We start from the raw sequence: 26,642 nt of genomic DNA, 5'->3' as shown, positions 1-26,642 counted from the left end.
CCATTTTCTGGTGCTTTTATCTGAACTGCTGACTGTTCAATGTTTAATGAGTGGAAGCCGTGTGTTGTTCCTGCCTCTTCTGCTTCTGCGGCCCGCACCAAGGACTGGGTAGAGCAGGTGACCAGATGTTGGGACTGCAGGAGGAGGAAGGTAGGGGTTCACCTCAACTGAATACCTTGGAGGTCTTGAAGGCGTGCCTTTGAAGGATGTTGGCAGCTTTAGTGTGATGATGTCTTTTCTGTTTTAAATTTGGAGGCTGTGTAAATTGACTTTTGTACTATTGCATGCTGTTTCATGTTTGGAAGTCGTATGCTTGCTACTGTTTTGTTGCTGTTTCTTGTTTAATGCCTGGGGCTTGTTTGTTGCAGCCTCTTTTTGCGTCTGAGACCTGGAGCAAGGAAAGGGATGGAGTAATGTGACCTATTGCCAGTGCTGGGGAGGGGGGGAGGGGTGCTCTCACTCTATTACTGCATGGGGTGGGAGAGGTTTTATATTGTTAGTTGAGGTCTGGATGCTGTGTGTCTGTTAGCCACAGCCCCTTTTGTTCGTGGTCTTGATCTGGAAAGGGGTGTTCACTCAATCTTCCGCCATGCCTTGTAGCTGGGAACTGTGGGAAGGGGGGAGAGGGCGAGTTGGCTCGGATGTTTATTAAACTATTGACTGTTTATTGTTTGATGACTGAAGGCCATGTATTTGTTAGCTGCAGCCCCTTTTGTCTGAGGCAGGTGTCCTGAATGGGGTGTTCACTCATTCTTCCGCCCTGCTTTGCAGCTTGGCGGTGCGGTAGGGGAGAGAGGGCAAGTTGGCTCAAATGCTGGTAACTTAATTATATTGCTGGCTGTTTAATGTTCTTTGTCTGGAGGCCGTGTGTTTGTTAGCTGTTGCCCCTTTTGTCTGAGGTGGGAGTCCAGAAAGGGGTGTTCAGTCATTCTTTCACCATGCCTTTCAGCTGGGCGCTGCAAGAAGGGGAAAGAGGAAGAGTTGGCTCAGATGATGGTAAATTTGTTATATTGCTGGCTGTTTAATATTCAATGTCTGGAGGCCGTGTGTTAGCTGCAGCCTGTTTGTCTGTGGCAGGAGGCCGGAATGGTGTGCTCTCCTTCTCTTCTGCCATACTCTGTTAAAGTATGACTATATGGCTAGTTTGCTGCTGGGAGCTTCAGGAGGGGGAGGGAACGGCAGATTGATTTTGATGCTGGGACCTTCTTTGCCCTGTTGTTTGATTCTTGCTTAATGTGTATTTGTTTTTTCTTGTGTAATTGCACTGTTACGGTTTTCCATATGTACTGATGCTTTGTTATGCATGGGTAGCATGTGTATATAGCATGCTGCTGTTCCCTTTCACATTTATGGTTATTGTGATATGTGAACTGTGGCTCCAATAAAATATTCCCAAAGGGATTCCCATGAGTGGGCGCCCCATGTCGCATGTGGGAGTTATTTCCTAGCATCCCAATCAGACCGTGAGGTATGGACACGGGCAACACGGTGGCGCAGTGAGTTAGCCCTGCAGCCTCATGGCACCAAGGTCCCAGGTTCGATCGCGGCTCTGGGTCACTGTCGTGTGGAATTTGCACATTCTCCCATTGTTTGCGTGGGTTTCGCCTCGACAACCCAAATGATGTGCACGGTAGGCGGATTGGCCACGCTAAAATTGCCCCTCAGCTGGAAAAAATGAATTGGGTACTCCAAATTTATATTTAAAAAAGAGGTATGGACACTGTGCTTGAACACTGCAGGAAGAAAAACCATGGATGCAACAGTCAACATCTGGACAACCAGGGGTTGGGCCCCAGCACCGGGAACAGTTCCGTGACTAGAGGGTGGCTGTGTACACCTGGGAGGAGCCAGCGCCCGGTCCAGATAACGTTACGAGGGGGTATCTGGGGTTTAGGGTCTGGGGTCCAGGGGCCCCGGCTGTGGCTGGGGGTACATGGGTGGGGCATGTTGGACGGCAGGAGATGTGAGGGGGGAGGGGGAGAGCCGGAGGTTCACTATCTGGTTGTCTATCTCTCAGCCTCTCCAATTACTTATAGATATTACATGAGATGGATGATATCTTGGACTCCATGGAAGCTGCTCTCATGTTGCTGCTGGCAGGCTGGGTGGCCAGATGCCGGAGGAGGCAGCAACAGCATCAACAGAGTTTCGAGGCGGCGGCCCATGTGCAGGACCCAGCCCCACAGCCTGAGGACCTGGCTGCCCATTAGGCCAGGAAGGGACCCAAAGGGGGAGGCGAGCAAAGGCCCAAGGTGTACAGGTGTTGCTCGTTCTTTGAGCAGATGGCAGACAGCTGCACGAGGTTCAGGATCATTCCAGTGCTCAATCAGGGATTTGTGTTAGCCATGATGTGGAGATGCCGGCGTTGGACTGGGGTGAGCACAGTAAGAAGTCTTACAACACCAGGTTAAAGTCCAACAGGTTTGTTTCAAACACGAGCTTTCGGAGCACGGCTCCTTCTTCACCTGAAGAAGGAGCCGTGCTCCGAAAGCTCGTGTTTGAAACAAACCTGTTGGACTTTAACCTGGTGTTGTAAGACTTCTTACAGGGATTTGTGTGGCATTTCACAAGCTACAACCTACAAGTACATCGAGACTGCACCAGCCCTTCGAAAGAGTACCCAACTTAAGACCACACCTCCACCCTGTCCCGAAACCCAGTCACCCCATTGAACCTCTTGGACACGAAGGGGCAGTTTATCATGGCCAATCCACCTAACCTGCACATCTTTGGACTGTGGGAAGAAACCGGAGCACCCGGAGGAAACCCACGCAGACACGGAGAGAACGTGCAGACTCTGCACAGACAGTGACCCAGCGGGGAATCGAACCTGGCACCCTGGCGCTGACTCTCATGTTATGACTCTCATGCGAATGATCAACTGTTCAGCTCCAAAGCAAACCTTACTGCTGCTTCTTTATCACCACTATTGAAACATATGAGGCGGGATTCTCTTTTGCCCAACGGCAAAATCGGGAACGCCGATTGGGCAGAGAATAGCCTCCGACGCCGAAATTGTGGCAGGTGGAGGTTTTACGCCGGGTCACGATGCTCCACCCCCTCCAAATTGACATCATTGCGACACGTGAGGCACGTAGTTGCAACCGCGTATCTCATTATCGGGCCCACCTGCGATGTTCCGCCTCCGATGGACCAAGTTCCCTACGTGTGCTCTCAGAAACCGTGAACCTGGAGTGATGGCTGTGGAGAGAGAGAGGGCGCATGGACAGTGTCCAGCACCTCCATACTTGGCCGACAGTCGTGCCACTGGCCGGGGAGCTTCTTCTAGAGCTGGGGGGTGGGGGGTGTGGGGGGGGGGGGGGGGTAGTGGGGGGGGGGTGGCCAAGAGGTGGGCTGTGGGGTTGGGGTGGACGGGGATGTGGTCCAGCACAACCACCGCCATTTTTTCGGGCACGATCGGTGCGAGTGTGGAGGGTGTATAGTGTATGCGCGGCTGCAACTTGTCAGCCCTGCACCTGTCCATCACAGACCTGGTGATTCTACCACTATTTTCTGTGTATTCTGTGGGTGTTCCACGCGGCACCGGTGCTAGCCCCTCACCAGTAATGATGCGGGTGCGGCACCCGCTTTTCCAACGTGGAACTCCATGGATCCTCCGTTGGCGTCAGCACTTAGACGCAGGAACGGAGAATCCAGCACCTGTTCTCCATCAGGCCAAACAGCTTTTTCTTTTTAAGAATTTCACTGACATATTACGTAATCAATCAATTAAGTGCTAGTTTAAACAAACAATAGATCTTTTGAAGTTTGTGCTTCACATTTGCTATTAATAGGTTTGAACTAATTGGAGAATTCTATAATTCACTTAAATTCTACTTCTTCCTTTCCCGTTTAGCTTTATTCCAAAATTCAATATCGTATGAGATTTTTTTTAATCCAATTGTTTCGTTTTTTGATTTACTTGTGCTCAGAAATCATTCCATTCAATTCTTCATCACCCACTACATAAGCTTCCTATGCCAGCCATAGAAAGGTCACTTAGTTATTGGAGGAACATCAAAGTCAATACTGATCCTCTCCAAAGCCAATATTTGTATACCGATATATTTTTCAGATGTCACTGGATGGCAGTATCACAAAACCACCGTGGAAGTTCGAAGATGTTAGTGCGTCCTTCATATTTCCTTGCAGAAATGTATTGCTAATAATTCTTACTGTAGCGTCACATCTGCATGTGTTGAATTTAAATTAGTGAGCTGAGAATTGCAACTTCCCGCGTTTTCCCAACTTTGTGAAGTGCTGCTCCATGTGATGGTTGCTCTGAGGAAGAGGCCAACATTCAACCCATACTTGGACGGATTTTCCATATTCCAAATACTTCCTGTAGGGTTTCCAAAGGCAAGCAACCAAGGAGGACTTGTAACAAACAATACTTCATTTTCTAGTTCAGCAGCTAATATGTGCTTGTACTCTGCCCGTGCTCTGGGGAGAACCCCCACGCTCTCACTCCATGACCTTCTGAGTACCGGCGTTATCAGGTGACCACGTGGTCTACACGTCCTTTACAAAGTAGCCATTCTCAAACAATTCCCCGAACAGATTGCTAGTGTGTCACCAGTAGATTATATCTTGAGAGGTGCCACTCCACATCAAGTGTGGCTGACCAGGGGTCTCTCCCGCTCTTGCCACCAACCATTGGCATGTTTGACCACATTATAGACACACCATCCTTGGCCATCAAATCCTGGAGTGGGGCTCGAACCTAGGTCAGAACAGGAGCGCTCCCCACTGTGGCATAAGACCTCCTGATTGCTGTATAAATAGTTAACATTTTTAATCCCAGATGAGTCTATGCTGTAATTATAAAGCACTTAAGACATTTAAAGAGTAATGAAGCTGAACCTATTCAGTCAAGTTCCAGACGTTTTGTTGAGAACGGGAGGAAGCAAAATCTTGGGAAATTGTTGACACCTCTGTCCATGAGAGGCATCTGGGGGGAAGGTTTCTCAAGATCCGAGTTGACCAAGAGAAAAAATCAATATTGGGGATGCCAGATCACATGCAACTTAACGTAGGCATCCTACTAATAATTAGGTTTATCTATTTCCCAGCGTCTTTCCTTTTCAGGTACATTATCCCTGAATCCAATTTTAAAAGGGATATCCTAGCATTTAATTTTTTTAAATTTAAGGGAGAATGGAGCAAGGATTTGATCTCATTACTGCCCAACAAATATTTAACCAATTGTCCTGCAAATTTTACATGGGAATTTCTTGGGGGTGAGGGTGGGAGGCGGGGGAGGGCACATCCAGTTCGGACACCCAGGAGCCTGGAAGCTATGGGCCAATGTGATATTCACAACAAGACCCAACAAAAAAATATGTAAAGGGAAAAATTAAAAGTGTCAGCTATAAGGAGAAAGATGAGCAGAAACGGAGATTGAAGACAAAAGATCTTAGTGGAGATTCTCAAGAAAGGTCAGGAGAAGCCAGTGTTGATGGACACTTTTGGAGATGAGAAGTTTCTGTAGAGCTGCAACATTAGAAAATGAGAAATTCACACATGCAGGGAAAGGTGGTAGTTACATACAACCACTGACAGAACTGCCAACAAAAAGACCAGAGAACAAAGGCCAGACTGTCTCTATCAAGGCAGCTAGGTGTCGGTGCCAGTTATGTTGAATACAATGAAACAAACTCACAGGCTGGCATCTTGTTGTCGTATTGAGGGACCTGACAGTGGTCAGTGCTAGGTCCCTTATTGTTTGTGATATATACTAGTGATTTGGATGGGAATGTGGGGGGATGATAACTAAGCTTGCAGGTGGCACGAAGATTGGCAGAGTGGTTAATAATGAGGAAGAAGGTCTCAGGTTGCAGGAAGATTTAGACGGGTTGGTCAGGTGGGCAGGTCAAGGGCAGATAGAATTCAATCCTGACAAGTGTGAGGTGATGCACCTTGGAAGAAGTAACATGACAAGGGTGTACTCAATGAATAGCAGGACACTTGGAAGCTCAGAGGCACAGAGGAATCTTGGGGTACTTGTCCACAGATCCCTGAAGGTGGCAGGGCAGGTTAATTAGGTAGTTAAGGCATATGGGACACTTGCTTTTATCAGTTGTGGCACAGATTATAGGAGCAGGGAGATAATGTTGGAGCTGTACAAAACTTTGGTTAGACCACAGCTGGAGTACTGTGTTCAGTTCTGGTTGCCTCATTATAGGAAGGATGTAATTGCACTGGAGAGAGTGCAGAGGAGATTCACCAGAATGTTTACTGGGATGGAGCATTTGGACCATGATGAAAGGTTGGATGGGCTCAGCTTGTTTTCTTCAGAGCAATGAATGCTGAGGGAGAACCTAATTCAGGTGTATAAGATTATGACGTGTAAGGACAGGGTGGCTAGGAAGTAGCTGTTCATAGGAAGTAGCTGTTCCCTTAGTTGAAGGGCCAATAACAAGAGGGCATAACTGTGGTGATATGCATCACTGTAAATACACAAGGGGTTAATGTAGATACACTAGGACACTGTAAATACACAAGGGGTTAATGTGAACACACTACACCTAGCGAGACACGAGATGGAGTACCAGAGGCATCATGACACACAGCCATTCAACTGTGGTGATCACAAGTTAACTAGATGCAATACAACTGAGCAAACACTAGAGGGAGCACGGGAGAGCCATATAAATAGACCGGGACAGGAAGTGAGGACACACTTCATGGAAGGCAGAACTGGTAGCAGGACAGACACACCAGCTAGTAGCATTTAAGGTAGCCGTAGGTAAAGCTCTGAAGAGAGAACAAATTCACAATAAAGCATCTTCTCCACATTTGAGACTACGAGTTTTATTAAGACACGAGGAACAACACATGGTACCCAGGAGTGGCTTCAGACGCTTACTACAGGACAACTCAGTGGCAGACACAGAAAGAACAAAATGGCATGGAAATCTCCTACTGGACATTCGACTTGGGAAGACATCGCTGATGGGAGGATGTGCCTTGGATTCCCACTTCAGCTGGACACGACTTGAAATGTAAGAAGTGTCTGGAAAAGGTTTAAACAATGGTTCGATTTCGGTATCATAGCAAATGATGCAGCAGCAGCCTCAGACGAAATTAAAATAGCAATACTCATCGAAGGACATGAAGCTAGGAAAGTTTATAATGGATTTAAATACTCAAAAGGTGAAGACAGAAACAGCTTACAAACAATACTAAACAAATTTGAAGAGTACTGTAAGGAATTTGAACAGCAAGGCATGCTCAGAGGCCAAACTGCAGAGAGGCTGAGTGATGCAAAACTTAAAAAATCACGAAAAGAACAAGAAATCGCGAATGAAAAGTACAGATCAAAAAGAAGAAATAACATGAATTTTTCACAAAGCCAAAACGCTGAAATCCAGTCCAGATCGGAAAGAAAAGGTAACTTACAACTTTTAGAAAGAAAAAACGCTGAAATCCGCGATAAAATAGCGTCGGAGCACATTTTGCAGTCTCGGGCAAGCAAAAAACTACAAATTGCGTCTGCGCGTGCGCCGGAACCGGAAGCCGCGCATGCGCAGTTTAAAAAAGGTTGCGGTGCCGATCGTTATGCGCATGCGCAAGCCGCGCATGCGCAGTCTCAAAAAGTTTTGGTCGCGGATCGTTATGCGCATGCGCAAGCCGCGCATGAGCAATGGACACAAAACCGCACAGTGAAGGAGGAAGGCCGATTTGCGCATGCGCAGTTCATTCCTACGCGTGACGTCATGACGTCTGAGCATCCCGACCACGCCTACTTAAAAGGGAAATGCCCGAAAATTGAAAACAAGACACTTAAAGTGGTAAAAGCTAATTTTCTTGCCTCAGAACACAGAAAAACGCCTGAACTTAAACCAGCAGTTAAAAATAACTCGCACAACACCCTGGAAAAAGCAGTCTGCACCACCCAAAGTGCAGAGAACAAAAAGAATTCCGAAACAACAAAAGATGATTTGTTTTTCGAAGATTACCTCTCAGACATGGCTGAGTCAGTCGGATATGCTTATCACAGCATCAGCGACACGGTCGCAAAGTACAACACGAACCAACTCGTGGTAGATGAATCCAACCAAGATGATTTGGTTTTCAAAGAATACTACTCAGACACAGCTGAGTCAGTCGGATATGCTAATCACAGCATCAGCGACACGGTCGCAAAGTTCAACACGAATCAACTCGTGGTAGAAGAATCCAACCAAGATGATTTGGTTTTCAAAGAATACTACTCAGAGATGGCTGAGTTATTTGGATATGCTGATCACAGCATCAGCGACATGGTTGCAAAGCTCAACACAAATCTACTCGTGGTAGATGAATCCAACACCATGATGCCATGGCAGCTCGTCGATACATTGGATGACAGCAATACCCAAGACGAAGATGACGCTACACAGAGAGCACAGAAAGACTCCACAGAGCGAGCGATGACAGGCTCCACAGAGCGAGCGATGACAGGCTCCACAGTGCAAGTGATGAAAGACTCCAAAAGGGATGCAAGCAAACACTCCCTGGCAAACACCATGCATGAACAAGACCATGAAGGTAAACCCGCTGTATCTGAGCAACCGCAAGCAGACTATGAAAGTCTACCAAACTCACATGAACAAGAAGAAGACAATGTACCTCTACCCACTGCATGCGAAAACAGTGACAAGGTGATCACACTCGACGTACAGGATCACAGCGAGACTGACAGTTCTCAGCTTGTCTGTACAGAAGCACAGAGTCGGGCCACCCAACAGTCCAGAGAGACAACGCCGAAAGAAAACATGTAGATTTTGACTCCAGAAGAGGAGCACCTGGAGTCCAGAGAGACCACGCCAACAGAAACCATGCAGATTTTGACTCCAGAAGAGGAGCACCTGGAGTCCAGAGAGACCACGCCAAAAGAAACCATGCAGATTTTGACTCCAGAAGAGGAGCACCTGGAGTCCAGTGAGACAACATCAACAGAAATCATGAAGATTTTAACTCCAGAAGAGGAGCACCAACAAAGCAAAGATGAGGAATCAAATCCTCCACAAATGATTGATGTCACCAGCACCGATGCAACATCAGATCATTCGCACCACTCTCGAGACAAAATGCTCAATGACTCAAATTATCCACACGGGACACTCATAGAGTATAACAAGAAAAACAAAAGTCAAAAGAAGCACAGCAGAAACGAGAACAACAACAGCAAGAACAAAAGCAACATGAAGCGCGACAAGACCAACAACAATAGCAAGAAGCACAGCAGAAACGAGAACAACAACAGCAAGAACAAAAGCACCATGAAGCGTGACAAGACAAACAACAAAGTCAGGCACAAAGATAGCGACAACGACAGAGACAGAAACAACAAGAACGGCAACGAAAACAACAAAGTCAGGAACAAAGATAGCGACAACACCAAAGACAGAAACGACAAAAACAGCAACAAGTACGGCAACGAAAACAACAAAGACAGGAACGACAGAAACAACAGCAATGAAACAACGACTTGTACACAATGGTACTACTCGGCACATGAAGGACAATGCCACAGCACACTGCAAAACGATGACAAGACTACAAACATGTCATGGGATGACAACGAATCGCACAAACTCACATCTGCTCCAGAACAAGCAAGCACACCAGCATCCAAGGCGGATGAGATAATAAATCAATACCACAAGCACAGAAAAAAGTCCATGCCAGTCAACATCAGTGATGTGACCATGCAAACACCTCGGGATGACGCATTGGGTACTTAAAATAACAAGGAACAACAACAACATTCACAACGGAGTTGCAATATCAATATCACCACGTCATCAACAACAAAAAGAAAAAAAACTCTGAACAAATTCATCAAGTTTGGACTCATAAATGTTTTTATTAAGATTGGACACATAAATACATTGGCTTTGTAAAATATGCAATAGCACCATCACTTGTATAGATACGCATATCATAAGTAACTGTTTTGTACAATTTTCTTTAACGATGTACAGAAAATATGTAAAGAGAAAAAGGGGGATGTGGTGATCGTAGATTGACTAGATACAATACAACTGAGCAAACACTAGAGGGAGAGCTATAAATACACCGGGACAGGATGTACAATTTTCTTTAACGATGTACAGAAAATATGTAAAGAGAAAAAGGGGGATGTGGTGATAACAAGTTAACTAGATGCAATACAACTGAGCAAACACTAGAGGGAGCACGGGAGAGCCATATAAATAGACCAGGACAGGAAGTGAGGACACACTTCACGGAAGGCAGAACTGGTAGCAGGACAGACACACCAGCTAGTAGCATTTGAGGTAGCCGTAGTTAAAGATCTGAAGAGAGAACGAATTCACAATAAAGCATCTTCTCCACATTTGAGACTACGAGTTTTATTAAGACACGAGGAACAACACATCAACCAATAGGTCAGTAAGATAGGACACGACCAATGGGCCGTCACGACACACACAGAGATGACACTACCACAGGAGGGCATTACACCAACCCATATAAAAGGACACAGCACACATGCTCAGTCTCTTTCCAGTGGAGACACTTAGTGAGTAGACAGGGTTGATTGAAACACATCACACCCACCACGTGGATTGTAGCAGACTGGTTAGTTAGTCTGAGTAGCTATAGCAGGATTAACACGAGTCGAATACAAGTAGGAGGATCGTTAACAGTTTAATAACTGTGTTAAAGCTATCTCCAAGTCTGAACCTTCCTTTGTCAGAGTGCACATCAAGGAAGCAGCTTATGCTACCTCAAGAGCATAACAAAACATGGTACCAGAGAGTGACTGTTTAAATCCATATAGTTTCAACTCAACTAACATTGACATAGTTTCAACTCAACTAACATTGACAACCAGCAAAAGCACCCAGGCAAGATATTCGAGATTCTGGTTCCACAACGGCTCAGGTGCCTCGCAATCTCAGTGCATTCAGGCAAAGGTTTGAGATCTTCCTGGTAGCAGCCGACCTACAAGACGTGGCCGATGCTGAAAAGACAGCTTCTGCTCACCATCGCGGGTGCAAAGGCAGAAGAAATCTTCAAAACATTCAAGTTCTCCAAAGATCAAGAGAAGAGTGAATTCCAGACATTCCTGGACAAGTTTGAACGATACTGCGAGGAAAAGACAAAGAAACCAACAGAAAAAGGTAAAAGAGGCACCAATACTAACCACGAGGCCAGGGTGGGTGAGCAGCGAATGACAATTTTGATTGGCGGTCATCTTGGAAAAGGTGCCGCACATGCGCAATTGAGAACGCAAAGTAAAGGAACAGCGATCTGCGCATGTTCAATCGCTTCCCACACTCTAAGACACAAGCGTCGTGACATCAGAGGCCCCGGACCATGCCCACCTAAAGCGGAAATGTCCCAAAACACAAAAGAAAATGTTAACGCCTCAAAACCAGGTTCTTTCTCCTGGAAGAACAGCACAATGCCTGAAATTTGTCCAGTAGTTGAAAGTAACCTCCACAGAACCCTACAACAAGTAGCTAGCACCACCCAAAGAGATGATATAGGCCTTGAAGACGATGACTCAGATCTTGAATTCTTCTTTGGACATCGCAAGCCCAATGCCAGCTCCGACACAAAACGTGATGATGTGGTCCGAGAAGACTACGATTCAGACGATGATTTCATTATTGGAGATGGTGACCCAAGTACCAAATCCGAACCGCAACGAGGTGTATTCTACAGTGAAGAATCTGACAAAGACGCGGATGTGTTCTTCGGATTTGAGGATCTTCAGCCCAACATTTATGACATCCCGACTCGTGAGTGCAGGATTGGCGGACTGATGCCAAGAGACAGAGAGCGGTACAAGCACACAGAGAGTGGCCTGCTGCCACACAGAGAGTGGTCCACGCATCACAAAGAGTCCCTGACTCCAGACAGAGAGTGATCCATGCACCACGAAGGGCTCCAGCCTCCACACAGAAAGTGATGAAAGACTCCACAGTGAGACAACTGCACGTCTCCACACAGAAAGTGCCTCCAGTGACACAAGCCTCCGCAGCGAGCTCGTGGACAGACTCCACGATACAAGAAATGCAAGACTCGAGAACGCAGTCCTTGCATGAACAAGAAGTGACTCCAGTGACACAAGCCTCCAGAGTGAGCTCGTGGACAGACTCCATGATAGAAGCAACGTAAGACTCCAGAGCGCAGCCTTTGCATGAACAAGAAGTGATTTGAGTGACACAAGCCTCCAGAGCGAGCTCGTGGATGGACTCCATAATGGAAGGAACGCAAGACTCCAGAGCGCAGTCCTTGCATGAACAAGACCATGAGGGTCTTGCAACCTTCTCATGGCAACCAGCAGCAGACGATGCAGGTCTGCCACGCTCAAGTGAACAACAGACAGACTATGGCGGTCTGCCATTCTCAAGTGCACAGCAAGAAGACTGTGACAGTCGACCACGCTCAAGTGCAAAGCAAGAAGACACTGAGGCTCTACCCACTGTATATGTGGCAAGTGACGACGGCATCCCACTTTCCATACCAGATGTGCAACGTGACAGACCTCAGCTCGGATGTACAGAGGCACTCGACAATCACAGTGAGACTACTGGTGACTCCGGTGACACCACGTTACTTCAAACCACATTCGCTCGAGCCTCTCCACAAGCAAATGCATTTCTAAATGTTTTGACTCCGGACGTGGAGCATCACAAAACTTCAGAAGATTCAAGTGAACCTGAAATGACTCCGGACAGGGAGCATCAAGACACCTCCGCTGACTCAAGTAAATCTGCAATGACTCCGGCTGGGGAGCGTCAAGAAACCAAAGCAGATTCAGGTGAGCCAGAAAGGGCTCCAGACCGGGAGCACCGACAAGCCAAAGTTGAATCAAGTAAGCCGGACATGACTCCAGACGGGGAGCGCTGCAAACTCAGTGACGGCACGCTCAAGGTGACAGCAGATGCCACAAAGGACGCTGACACGAGTAACTGTGTGAAGGACTCGTATTATCCACAGAGTGTGGTCCTTGGGGACAGCAAACACAACAACAAAACCAACCAACACAACAACAACATCAAAGACAATAACGAGAAGCGTACCAAAGGCAACAACGTCGACAGCAAGCATGACAAAAACAACAATAATGGAACCATGACTGGTACGACATGGTACAACTCTGCCAATGCGGGACACTGTTACTGCTCAGCTCAGTACAATGACACACCATGGCAGGACGACACAGATTGCATACATTGCCACCACAAGCATTGAAAGAAAACCAGAGTCCAAATCAGACAACAAAGTGATGTGACCACTTCTTGGCTCCTTAAGCGCAGGGACACTGACGGCATTCACAAGGGCATGCCACCATCAACATCACCACCTCACCAACAAGACAAGAAAGCCACTTGACCATGTTAATTCATGAACTTTGGGCTCATACATATGATTTGGACTTATTGTTTAATGATCACTGTTATCATGATTTGTACATATCATCACTTATCTACCTAGTTTATTTAATTTTCTTCAACACTGTACAGAAAATATGTACACAAAAAAGGGGGGTTGTGGTGATATGCATCACTGTAAATACACAAGGGGTGAATGTGAACACACTACACATAGCTAGACACGAGAGGGAGTACCAGAGACATCATGACACACAGACATTCAACCAATAGGTCAGTAAGATAGGACACGACCAATGGGCATTCAAGATACACACAGAGGTGGCACTACCACAGGAGGGCATTACACCAACCCATATAAAAGGACACAGCACATATGCTCAGTCTCTTTCCAGTGGAGACACTTAGTGAGTACAGACAGGATTGATTGAAACATATCACACCCACCGCGTGGATTGTAGCAGACTGGTTAGATTGTCTGAGCAGCTATAGCAGGATTAACAGGCGAGTCGAATCCAAGTCGGAGAATTGTTAACAGTTTAATTAATGTGTTAAAGCTATCTCCAAATCTGAACCTTCCTTTGTCAGAGTGCACATCAAGGAAGCAGCTTACGCTACGTCAAGAGCATAACAAGACAATAACCTTCAGGTGAGGAGCAGGAGGTTTAGAGGAAATTTGAGGAAACATTTTTTCACCCAGGGGATGGTGGGAGTCTGGAATTCATTGCCTGGGAGGGTAGTGGAGGCTGGAAACCTTTAAAAATTACTTGGATGAGCACTTGAAATGTCATAACATTCAGGGCTGTGGGCCAAATGCTGGAAAGTGGGATTAGTGTGGATTTAGTGTAGTTTTGTCAGTCTAGACTCGATGGACTGAGGGGCCTCTTGCGTACTAGATGACTCGATGACTATGACTAACATCTGGCAGAGAGGCCTGAGGCCAAGCGAAGCCTGGAGCAGGCCATGCAAGTCCTGAGTTCCACCAGGCCCAGTAGAACATTCAATAGCTGCTGGGTGATGCACATGGGACTGCAATTTGTCACTCTGCCCATGGGCTGTATTCAGCGATGCCAAGGTAAGGTACCTCCGTGTCCTACCAGGGACTCTTTTCCCGCCTGGAGTCAGATAGGCACCAAAAAGCCATTACGTATTATAAACAGGTCCCCGCCACTTGCCATCAGGAAGCTCAAACCTCCTTCAGTCTGCTGTAACCTAAATTCCCTAATCCCGTCATCTGGATTTTGACATTTCACCTCCCGCACAATTGAATGCACCCGCCTGCCTCATTTCCTCACATTACAAGGCTGTGACCATAGTTTGCAAACTGCAAGCTCACTGATTCCTTTTAAACAACAGTAATTTGTTCCAGTCAATTGTTGAACAACCAAATGCACATTCATCAAATCACCTCAGTCAACAGGAATGTGGGCCCTTCACAAATTATAAACTCATAAGTAACTGAATTTGCACCCCAGTCGAGATGCGTTCTCAAGGAATGCTTGCTGTTCAGCATTCATTCACAGAAATAGTCTGCCATTATAGTAAGAAGAAAATAATAACAGTGCTAATAAGTTGAGACAGCTCCTCATCACAGATTTTTGTTTCATTTCCGAGGCTGGTCACTGAAGCTTGGCTTTCCTGCATTAAATCAGAGCCATTAATCCCACTCGAAAGTCTTTGTTTTGGGGAGCAGGTTGTTTTTGAGCTGCATTTTGGAATTCCACATCACAGTTGAATTCCCCATTTCAGAGACTACGTGCTGGTGCTGGGATTGAATCGGTGGTGCCCGACAACAATGGAATTGGCACTGGTCCTCAGCAATTCAGGATCCCTTAATGGGCTAGCGCCAGCGTCATGTGCAACTAGAGCAATTCTGAAGAAAAATGGTGTTGGGTTCGCCGGGGTTGAGATTGGCACTCGAGAGGCTGACAAGCTGCAGCCGGAGATAAGCACTCCAGTGCCTAACACACACTCATCCCAGCCAACAGGTTGACAGCCCGAAGAATTGACAGCCCGAAGAATGGCATCGCGGTTCGTAGACGCGGAGCCCGAGACCCGGGTGGGGGCCATGTGGGAGATGTGGGACACCCTGCTCCCCAGCGTGAGTAGCCAGCACTGTGCCCATGGCTCCAACCTCTTTCCCACACACCTGTAAGCCCCTCCCCCACACCCGGAGGTCGTCCGAACCCCACCCACCAGCAGTCTGCTCGCATGCCACCGTATACCACATGTCAACACACATATACCACTTACCATGGCCGAATGCCCTGTTCACAAAGACCACCAGCTTTCACTCCCTGTGCTGCCCGTGTCCTACTACCTGGCATGGCATTTTCTGTTTCCCCACCATCCTCAGGAGAAGGCGGTGCATAACCACAGAGAGTGATGACTGGAGGGAGCCTGCTGGACCTGCAGGCACTCACCGTGGTGGAGTGGCGGGCACTGAACTTGGTCGGTGGGCCCGGGGAGAGGACAATCACCGAGGTGGTGGACCGGATCAGGGAATCAAATCAGCCCCCGCTGAGTTTGGAGGCAGGATTGTCCGACCCCTGCCGGGTCAGAGAGTCCCTGGGGGGGCAGCGCGAATCCTGCCCCGACGCCGGTTGCCATATTCTCCGGCGCCGTTTTCTGGGTGGGGGCAGGGTCCAGCGGCCCCCCCCCCCCCCCCCCCCCCGGCAATTCTCTGGGCCGCGATGGGCCAAGATGGGGCAGCAGGGTAGCATGGTGGTTAGCATAAATGCTTCACAGCTCCAGGGTCCCAGGTTCGATTCCCGGCTGGGTCACTGTCTGTGTGGAGTCTGCATGTCCTCCCCCTGTGTGCGTGGGTTTCCTCCGGGTGCTCCGGTTTCCTCCCACAGTCCAAAGATGTGCGGGTTAGGTGGATTGGCCATGCCAAATTGCCCGTAGTGTCCTAATTAAAGTAAGGTTAGGGGGGGGGGGGGTTGTTGGGTTATGGGTATAGGGTGGATACGTGGGTTTGAGTAGGGTGATCATGGCTCGGCACAACATTGAGGGCCGAAGGGCCTGTTCTGTGCTGTACTGTTCTATGTTCTATGTTCTAAGCGGCCGTCCATTTTTGGCCAGTCCTGCCGGCGTGGATTACGCAGGTATGTTGGTGGGGGCGGTCCTCGGGGTGTGTGCGGGGGGTATTCGACCCTGGGGGGGGGGGGCACCACGGTTGCCTGGCCCGCGATCGAGGCTCACTGATCTGCAGGCGGGCCTGTGCCATGGGGGCACTCCTTCCTTCCGCGCCGGCCCCTGTAGTGTTCCGCCATTGCCGGCGTGGAGAAGAGAACCCCCCGCACATGCGGCAAAACACGTCGGCTGTTCCACACAGGCGCGAGATTCAGCCGGCCCTTTGGCGCATGCGCGAACTTGCACAGTCCCTTCACCACTGGCTGGAGCGACACCAACCCCTCCGGGGTCCACCTAACCCCCGAGACAGGTGAGAATTCCTCACCTTGGGGGCCCATTGACACCGGAGTCGTTGCTGCCAGTCTTCCCGCCAGCAGGAGGACTTAGTCCCCGGAAAGGAGAATCTCGGCCGCGGTGTCCCTATGGCACAACCCCCACACCACCCATACATCACCCCATCCCCCTCACCTCCACCACCCCAACCCCAGCACCCCTCCTCCCTCACACCGCCCTGTAGTGCTATGACTATGACTAATACTGCATACACTCAGCAATGCAACCTCCCACCAGCAGGTGGCGTACAAGATGAGTCATGTGACATCCGGCTACCGAGAGTTGGTAGTAAGACGTACACAAGTTCAGTCGCACATCGAATAGTTCCAGAGAAACCCAATCTGTATAGATTCTGCATGTTATCCTTCTACGTGTTAAAAAGTAAAACATCATTCTGAGTTAGTTATCAGCAGTTCTGTGTGAATAATTGCAAGGAGAAGGCAACAGAACATAACCCAACCCACCATTCTAACCCAGAGGGCGGCCCGATGCCAAGAACGAGCCGCCGTCCAGATGGGTCTCGGGCTTCTGGAAACGGTGGTCCCATCAACGCTGGAGATGCAGACACAGGACTGCATGGACTCCACCGACCGCAACGTGTACTTCCTCAATGTAATTGATGAGTACTCCCGGTTCCCTTTCGCCATCCCATGTCTTGACATGACTTCTGCCATAGTCATCAAAGCCCTGCACAGCATCTTCCGCAGCTCGCCTCCATCACCCTGGATCAATGTCGGCCCCGCAAACTCGCGACCACTACGGCGACGATGAAGATCAACGGGCACGAGACGACCTGCCTCTTTGACTCTGGGACAAAGAGTTTCATCCACCCTGCTACTGTAAGGCGCTGCTCCCTCCAGGTAAGGGTGGCAGGTCCTTCTCTGAAGGACATCAGTGAATCAGATGGGTTTTTATGACCATCAACTATGATTTCTGGTCATTATTACTGAGACTAGTTTTCAATTCCAGATTGTTACTTGAATTCAAACTCAACCAGCTGTTGTGGTGGGATTCAACCTGTGTCCCCAGAACATCAGTGAGCTTCTGGATTACAAGTCCACTGGAATGACCACTGTTCCACCATTTCCACACCACCCACATATGTACACACCACCCACATATGTACACACCAACCACATATGTACACACCACCCACTTATGTACACACCACGCACATATGTACACACCACCCACATATGTACACACCAACCACATATGTACACACCACCCACTTATGTACACACCACGCACATATGTACACACCACCCACATATGTACACACCACCCACACATATACACACCAACTACATATCTACACACCACCCACATATATACACACCAACTACATATCTACACACCACCCACATATGTACACACCACCCACATATTTACACACCACACACATGTATACACACCACACACATATGCACACACCACCCATATGTACACACCACCACATAATTACACACTTTCCACATATGTACACACCACCACATATGTACATACCACCGACATATGTACACACCACCCTTATATATACACACCACCCACATATATGCACACTGGCCACATATGTTAACACCATTCTCTTAAATACACAGCAGCCACATATACATATCACATACCTATATACACATTACTCTCCTCTGCATACTACCCACATATACACAGCTCCCTCATAAATGCACACAATCCAAATATACTCATTACCCATGTGTACCCACGTACACTTGTACACAACCAAAAATATACACACACCCACATCCATTTACACAATTCATGGAAACATTCTTTAAAGTATTCTACCTCAAAATGTAGAAATTTATTAAATAAATGATCACTTTGTTTCAAGCCGGGCTTAGCAGTGGGGTATTCACCTGTTATGTTTCTTTCTCAGCGATGGTTCATTCACTCAGACCTTTTGCTTCCACCCTGGCTACAGTTCAGCTGAATTGGAACCACGCTCTGTATTGGTCATAATTCTTCCTCACAGGAACATTGATGAGCCAGCTGCTTAAGACGTAACCTCCCTGCCAAGTAAGTTGGCAGCTGCCTGGAGCTTCTGCCGTTGTTGATCCATCATCTGCCTTAATAAGCCTGTGCTGATGCAGCCTACACCACAGTTCTTTTGCTTCTGGAGGTTGTCCTGTAGATACGTGCATCTCTGAACAGATGGAGCTGTGCACCACTGAACTGTTCTTGTCTAAAGGATGACCCCACTCCCTGCGAAGGGGAATGATCGATAGAATGCTACGAACATCAAAACAGAAGTTTAAATGAGTCCTGCATGCAAATCAGAAGGCACCAAACAATCATCTTATTATCCACAGAGCCTAAAATAAATACGTTCCTTTATTTCATCTTTCTACGGCACCTTAATTCATGAATATTGGCCTGGCGATGATGAAATCAAGGTCAAAAGTTTGACAATCTGTTCACTCTATTTAATGCCCAGGACCCATTTTCTATTTTATTTGAAGTTTTTATTGAGGGCTTTATAGCATGGTGCATGAGGCGGTCAACTTTCACCTCTGGGATCTGAATTTCAGTATATCGGAGGAAAGCTTACTTTAACTGCATGAGCCCTGTGTGAAATTAATCTGGTCAATAGGGTCTGGCCTTTTATTCAACTTTAATTGGCAATCTCACTCAGGGAGACCAAAGGGTGGCTTGTGTGATCATACTCAGTGACATCTTCATGTGTTGAATGTTGGAACGACTGCATGTTTCATTTGGTTTGATTTATTGTCACATGTACCGAAGTACAGTGAAAAGGATTTTTCTGCGGCCAAAGGAATGTACACAGTACGTACGTAGTAGACAAAAAAAGAATAATCAACAGAGTACATTGACAAATAGTACATCGACAAACAGTGATTGGTTACAGTGCGGAACAAGGGGCCAAGCAAAGCAAATACATGAGCAAGAGCAACATAGAGCATCGTGAACAGAGTCCCGTGCTGAGCGCATTAAGCGCCATTCCATGGGGTTCCCATTTGTGGGGACCAGCACTGAGCCGCGACTGCCTGAAGTCTCCGAGGCGTAGGGGTTAGACCCCAAGGCCTTGGTAGATCAGGCGAGCACACATTAGAGTGAGATTAGCTGTCTCACTCAAATATGCAGATTCACAAAAAACTGATTCCCCCCACAAAAGGAATGCTGACTGGGTTGCATTAGAGTGCTAAAGTGAGAGTTTGGTGAGGAAGGAGCAATGTGCACCTTTCATTTCATTCCTACATTTCCCGAAAGAGCGTGTAGAGAACCGGGAGTTTACAGAGTGCAGCTGACTGGGAGCAGAGTCGGAGGGTGGAGTTCCAGTTAGTTCACAGGGCAGCTACATTCTGTAAAGTAAGAGTTCTGTTTGTATCATTTAGCAGAATCACCAATTTTAGAGGGTTCACTTGAGGGAGCAGCAGCAGTATATATATAACATTTTAAGGGCCTAACGGGTATTTAATCTTTTTTTTTTCCTTTTAAATCTCTTTGGGAATTCAGATCAGAGGAAGCTAGGGCAGTTGCATGCTCCTCCTGCAGGATGTGGGTGGTGAGGGATACCACCGGTGTCCCCACTGACTACAGCTGCAGGAAGTGTACCCAGCTCCAGCCCCTCAGAGACTGCATTAGGGAACTGGAGCAGGAGCTGGATGAACTGGGGCAGCAGGGTAGCATGGTGGTTAGCATAAATGCTTCACAGCTCCAGGGTCCCAGGTTCGATTCCCGGCTGGGTCACTGTCTGTGTGGAGTCTGCATGTCCTCCCCCTGTGTGCGTGGGTTTCCTCCGGGTGCTCCGGTTTCCTCCCACAGTCCAAAGATGTGCGGGTTAGGTGGATTGGCCATGCTAAATTGCCCGTAGTGTCCTAATTAAAGTAAGGTTAAGGGGGGGGGTTGATGGGTTACGGGTATAGGGTGGATACGTGGGTTTGAGTAGGGTGATCATGGCTCGGCACAACATTGAGGGCCGAAGGGCCTGTTCTGTGCTGTACTGTTCTATTCTATGTCTAACTTCGGATCATCCAGGAGGCAGAGGGGGTAATAGAGAAGAGTTACAGGGAGGTAGCCACACCCAAGGTGCAGGACAAGAGTAGCTGGGTTACAGTCAGGAGAAAGAAAAGGAACGGGCAGACAGTGCAGGGATCCCTCGTGGCCGTTCCCCTTCAAAACAAGTATACCATTTTGGATACTGTTGGGCAGGATGACCTACCGGGGGAAGGCCCTAAAGGCCAGGTCTCTGGCACTGAGTTGGCTCTGTGGCTCAGAAGGGAAGAGGGGAGAATAGAAAAGAAATAGTGAAAGGAGACTCAATAGTTAGGGGAATTCATAGGAGATTCTGTGGTCGCGAACGAGACTCCCAGAAGGTATGTTGCCTCCCGTGTACCAGGGTCAGGGATGTCTCGGATCGAGTCTACAGGATTATTAAGGGGGACAAGGAGCAACCAGAAGTCATGGTGCACATAGGCACCAACGACATAGCTAAGAAAAGGGATGAGGATCTAAAAAGTGATTTTAGAGAGTTAGGTTAGAAGCTAAACAGCAGGTCAAGCAGAGTAGTAATTTCAGGATTGCTACCACTGCCACGTGCAAGTGAGGCAAGGAACAGAGAGCAAGTGCAGCTGAACACGTGGCTACAGGGCTGTGCAGGAGGGAAGGCTTCAGATATGTCGATCATTGGGGTACCTTCTGGGGAAGGTGGGACTTGTACATGAAGGACGGATTGCACTTAAACAGGAGGGGCACCAATATCTTAGGTGGGAGGTTTTCTCGAGCTCTTTGGGAGGGTTTTAACTAGTTTGGCAGGGGGATGGGAACCAGAGTTATGGATCAGAGGATAGGGTAGCTGTTGAACAGGCAGCAATAGTATGCGGCAAGTCTGTGAGGAAGGATAGACAGTTGATGGGGCAAAATTGCACTCAGTAGAATGGGTTGAAGTGTGTCTGTTTCAATGCAAGGAATGTCAGGAATAAGAGAGATCAGCTTAGAGGGATTAGAACAGACAGTATGGGAAGATTTTAATTGGGGTCTGGAAATTATACTGCTATTAGACAGGAGCTGAGGAGCATAAAGTGGGAACAGTTGTTCTCGGGGAAATGCACAACAATTATGTGGGGGTTGTTTAAGGAGCATTTACTTCAAGTTCTGGATAGTTTTGTCCCACTGAGACAAGGAAGGAATGGTAAAGTGAAGGAGCCTTGGATGACAAAAGAAGTGGAGCTTCTAGTCAAGAGGAAGAAGGAAGCTTACGTAAGGTTGAGGAAGCAGGAATCTGACACGGCTCTAGAGGGTTACAAAGTAGCCAGGAAAGAACTCGAAAATGGACTTAAGAGAGCTAGAAGGGGGCATGAAAAACCCCTGGTGGGAAGGATTAGGGAAAACCCCAAGACGTTCTACACTTATGTGAGAAATAAGAGGATGATCAGAGTGAGAGTAGGGCCATTCAGGGATAGTGTAGGGAATTTGTGTCTAGAGCCTGAGGAAATAGGGGACGCCCGAAATGAATATTTTGCTTCAGTATTCACTAGAGAGAGGGACCTTGTTGCTCATGAGAACAGCGTGAACCCGATTATTAGACTCAAACAGGTTGATATTAAGAAGGAGGATGTGCTGGAAATTTTGAAAAGTATCAGGATAGATAAGTCCCCTGGGCGTCATGGGATATACCCAATGTAACTACAGGAAGCGAGGGAGGAGATTACTGCGCCGTTGGCAATGATCTTTGCGTCCTCACTCTGCTGGAGTAGCAGCAGATGATTGGAAGGAAGCAAATGTTGTTCCCCTGTTCAAGAAAGGGTATAGAGAAATCCCTGGGAATTACAGACCAGTCAGTCTTACGTCTGTGGTGAGCAAAATATTGGAAAGAATTCTGAGGGATAGAATTTATAATTATTTAGTGTCATCGGAATGTCACTTTAAGAAATGTTTGTCTGCTCAAGTGGCTGCAGTGATGTCGGAGTGTGGGTGGAGCTGAGCTCTGGCTCTGTTTTTTAGTTTCGCTTTGAGGAAAAGCTTGGGTGTGTCTGTGTTTTTTAGTTTCGTTTCAGTTTTGGATCTGAAGCCAGCCAAAGAAGGTGTAATTTTGATCTCTCTGCCATCTAAAGACTATCTCTAGATTATTTGGTGAATTCAGAGTGATAACTGCTCTCAGTAGAGAATTTAAACCTGATATGCTGCTGTAAAAAGGATTTTTGTCATATGGATGTTAAAAGGAAATTTTAAGGATTACTTGTATTCTTGGGGGAGTGTATTTGAATTGATGGTTGCTAAGATGTTCACTGTATGTTTTAAAAATGTTAACTGAGTTCATAGGATAAACATTGTTTTGCTTTAAAAAATACTTTTAGATTTCTGTTGCACCTCACCTGTAGAGTGGGCTGTGTGCTCCCCATACCACAATCTAGTAAAAGTCGTGAGTTAGGTGAACTCCATGATATACTTTGGAGTTCTCTAAACCCTGGCCCATAATATTAAAAAAACATAGTCTAATTAAAGGTAGTCAGCATGGCTTTGTGAGGAGCAGGTCATGCCTCACAAGCCTCATTGAATTTTTTGAGGATGTGACGAGACAATTGATGAAGGTTGGGCAGTGGATTTGGTGTATATGGATTTCAGTAAGGCATTTGATAAGGTTCCCCATGGTAGGTTCATTCAGAAAGTTAGGGGGCATGGGATACAGGGAAATCTGGCTGTCTGAATACAGAATTGGCTGGCCTAAAGAAGACAGCGAGTGGTAGTGGAGGGAAAATATTCCGCCTGGAGGTCGGTGACCAGTGGTGGCCCACAGGGATCTTGTCTGGGACAAGACAAGTTCCTGCAGTGCATCTTGTAAATTGTACACAGTGTTGATATTATATGTCGATGGTGGAGGGAGTGAATATTTGTGGATTGGGTACAAAGCAAGAGGGCTGCTTTGTCCTGGATGGTGTCGAGCTCCTTGAGTGTTGCTGAAGCTGCACCCATCCAGGCTAGTGGAGCGTATTCCATCACACTCCTGACGTGTGGCTTGTAGATGGTGGACAGGGTTTGGGGAGTCAGGTTGTGAGTTACTCACCAAAGGAATCCCAGCCTCTGACCTGTAGTCACAGTGTTTATATGGCTAGTCCAGTTCAGTTTCTGGCCAATGGTAAACCCCCAGGATGTTGATTAAGTAACAAATGCTAATAAAGTAGTATAGACCTATTGTTGTGTTTTATGCCTTTTCTCCGAGCATGTTTGGTGGCAGGGAGGGCATTTAATTGGGCACAATGGTGACAAGTGAGGACCTCACCGCCTTCCCAACTCCACTCCAATTAAATCCATAATGAGAAGGCCCATGGACAGCCTTCCGGTCCAACTGCAAATTAAGACCCTTAAATGGGCACTTAGTCCTCACTTGAGGCCCTCGTCATGCAATCTTTGCATTAAACCTATGGCAGGTAGGCCTGTTGCCACATGGGGAACAGGACAATCAAATCCATATAGGATTGCTTGCGGGCTCCCAGAGATGGGATTCCTCATTCAAAGACACTCAGTGTCTGATGAAAGGACCTAGGAACTGGGGAGGGGACACCTGCTGAAAACCACCCCCTGTCCTTGTTGCTGAGCCTCTTACACCCACTCCCTTATGATCCGCACTCCGTAACATCCCTTCCTGCCAATACTTAACACTGGCCTGGATCACTCTGTAATCCTGGGCCACCAGTGTTGGTCATTCTGATAGCAGCCTCTACCTCTCTGGTGGCGCTGTTGAGCAAAATAGCCACCAACCTCTGAGTCGACAGCAGCCAGGGGTCCTGATCCCATAGAAGGCATGCCAATGGCCTGTGAATTGCCTAATTGTCTTTCCAAAATGGAGGCAATCCGGGAATCTTGCTGGCTCCACAGCCGACAGCTGAAACTCTCCTGTCAGACTAGGAGGGGAAGAATGTGATACATGTAGGCAAAGAACAATATCCTCAGTTCGTGATGATTGTAAACTGGAAAAAGACGATAGAAAAAGTTAAGATGCTGGGACCATTTTCAGAAAAACCATTATGGCAGTGTTACAACAAACAGATAGCTACATAAATCACCCAATGGAAGAATGCAATAATGGGCTCAAATTGTATTCATGGTTCTGACTGAATATCTGTGATACTGTAAGTTTGCCGAGGACTGTAAAGAAACCTTGCATGGTTCACTGTGTTTTTACATAATTAAAGTAGCCGTGACAAATGTAATGCCAGCTTATGTCTAAATCTCCGCCTGTGGTCTGAACAGAGCACATAGTGAGGAACAGCAGGAAATAGTGGGATTCATAGTATGTCTTTGAAATCTTATTACTAATGCGGATGAGTACAGATACTCTTCTTGGTGATTACTGAATAGGAACAGTTAGATTAAGTATTTGGTTTGTTGCAGGGGTCTCCCTGATAAGAAGCTTTGATTTTGACACAAAGAAGTGACTGTACAATCTGTGTGTTGCAGTGGCTCAGTGCATTGGAGCTGTAAAAAGCTGTGCCACCGAGTGGCAGAACAATTCCCGTGCACAGTTACTTGAATTTCAGAAATGTTGAGGTGATGTGGGTGGAATTGATCTTGTAAGGAGCATTAGCACCAGCAGAGGATAGTTGGTCAGATTCTGTGCTGTCTGCTGTGGATAGGACATCAGACGCACCTCCACAAGTAAGAAGAGAAAATGATGCGAGCCAATTTTTAGTGATTCCTTCTGAGCGGCAACATATGGGCGGCATGGCAGCACAGTGGTTAGCACTGTTGCTTCACAGCGCCGGGGTCCCAAGTTCGATTCCCAGCTTGGGTCACTGTCCGTGCAGAGTCTGCACATTCCCCCCGTGTCTGCGTGGGTTTCCTCCGGGCGCTTCGGTTTCCTCCTGCAAGTCCCAAAAGACGTGCTGTCAGGTAATTTGAACATTCTGGATTCTCCCTCGGTGTACCCGAATAGGCGCTGGAATGTGGCGACTAGGGGCTTTTCATAGTAACTTCACTGCAGTGTTAATGAAAGCCTACTTGTGACAATAAAGATTATTATTATAAATTGGTAAACTTTCGCTTGACATTTTCCTGAGGAGGACAGTGCAGTCTTTGCCAGGAGAGTGGTGAATCAAAACCAGCAGTATCAGCGTGACCCAGCTGACATCTCTGAGGTCACTGGGATTGAGATAATGTGCGTGAACTCCAGGCATTCCGATTGGAACGCTATGGTATGGTTTGGGAGGCTTTAAACACTTTGCAGGAGTGTAAAGGTGCAGTCTTCCTCAGAAGAGTTTTCATTTTGACCACAAAGACCTACACAACATGGATACCTAGCGTACTGAACCCCTAATCTGCTAATGCAGATATACAAGTGATCCTGCTGGAGTTAAAGAACAGAAATACCTCTTTGGAACAGAGAGGGCAGCTCTGAACAGGTAGAGGGTAGCTCGAACTCCAAGTGCCAGCTCCATGATTCCATGTACGGCTACTTACACTAACATCACCTCCCACTCTAAGAGCTTGAACATAGAACATACAGTGCAGAAGGAGGTCATTCGGCCCATCAAGTCTGCACCGACCCACTTAAGCCCTCACTTCCACCCCATCCCCGTAACCCAATAACCCCTCCGAACCTTTTTGGACACTAAGGGCAATTTAGCATGGCCAGTCCGCCTAACCTGCACATCTTTGGACTGTGGGAGGAAACCGGAACACCCAGAGGAAACCCACGCAGACACGGGGAGAACGGGCAGACTCCACACGGACAGTGACCCAGCGGGGAATCGAACTGGGGACCCTGGCATGTGAAGCCACAGTGCTATCCACTTGTGCGACCGTGCTGCCCTTGAGTTTCTTGCAATTGTGCCTGATGTA

General features: G+C 47.4%; 1 long non-coding RNA gene across 1 annotated transcript in view; it reads right to left on the bottom strand.

The window, feature by feature from the left end:
• LOC119972964 overlaps positions 1–24,698 on the bottom strand; it is a 46,452-nt gene extending 21,754 nt beyond the window's left edge. Inside the window, exons 1-2 of the long non-coding RNA XR_005462199.1 lie at positions 24,564–24,698; positions 18,704–19,076 (exon numbers count right to left, since the gene is read on the bottom strand). This is a non-coding gene — a long non-coding RNA (uncharacterized LOC119972964). The remainder of the gene's footprint in view (positions 1–18,703; positions 19,077–24,563) is intronic.
• Between the last annotated feature and the right edge of the window lie 1,944 nt (positions 24,699–26,642).

The sequence above is a fragment of the Scyliorhinus canicula genome, chromosome 10 (assembly GCF_902713615.1).
Source record: "Scyliorhinus canicula chromosome 10, sScyCan1.1, whole genome shotgun sequence".
NCBI lineage: Eukaryota > Metazoa > Chordata > Chondrichthyes > Carcharhiniformes > Scyliorhinidae > Scyliorhinus > Scyliorhinus canicula.
Note: the sequence above shows the minus strand (reverse complement) of the source record. Positions and strands in the feature narration are given on the sequence as shown.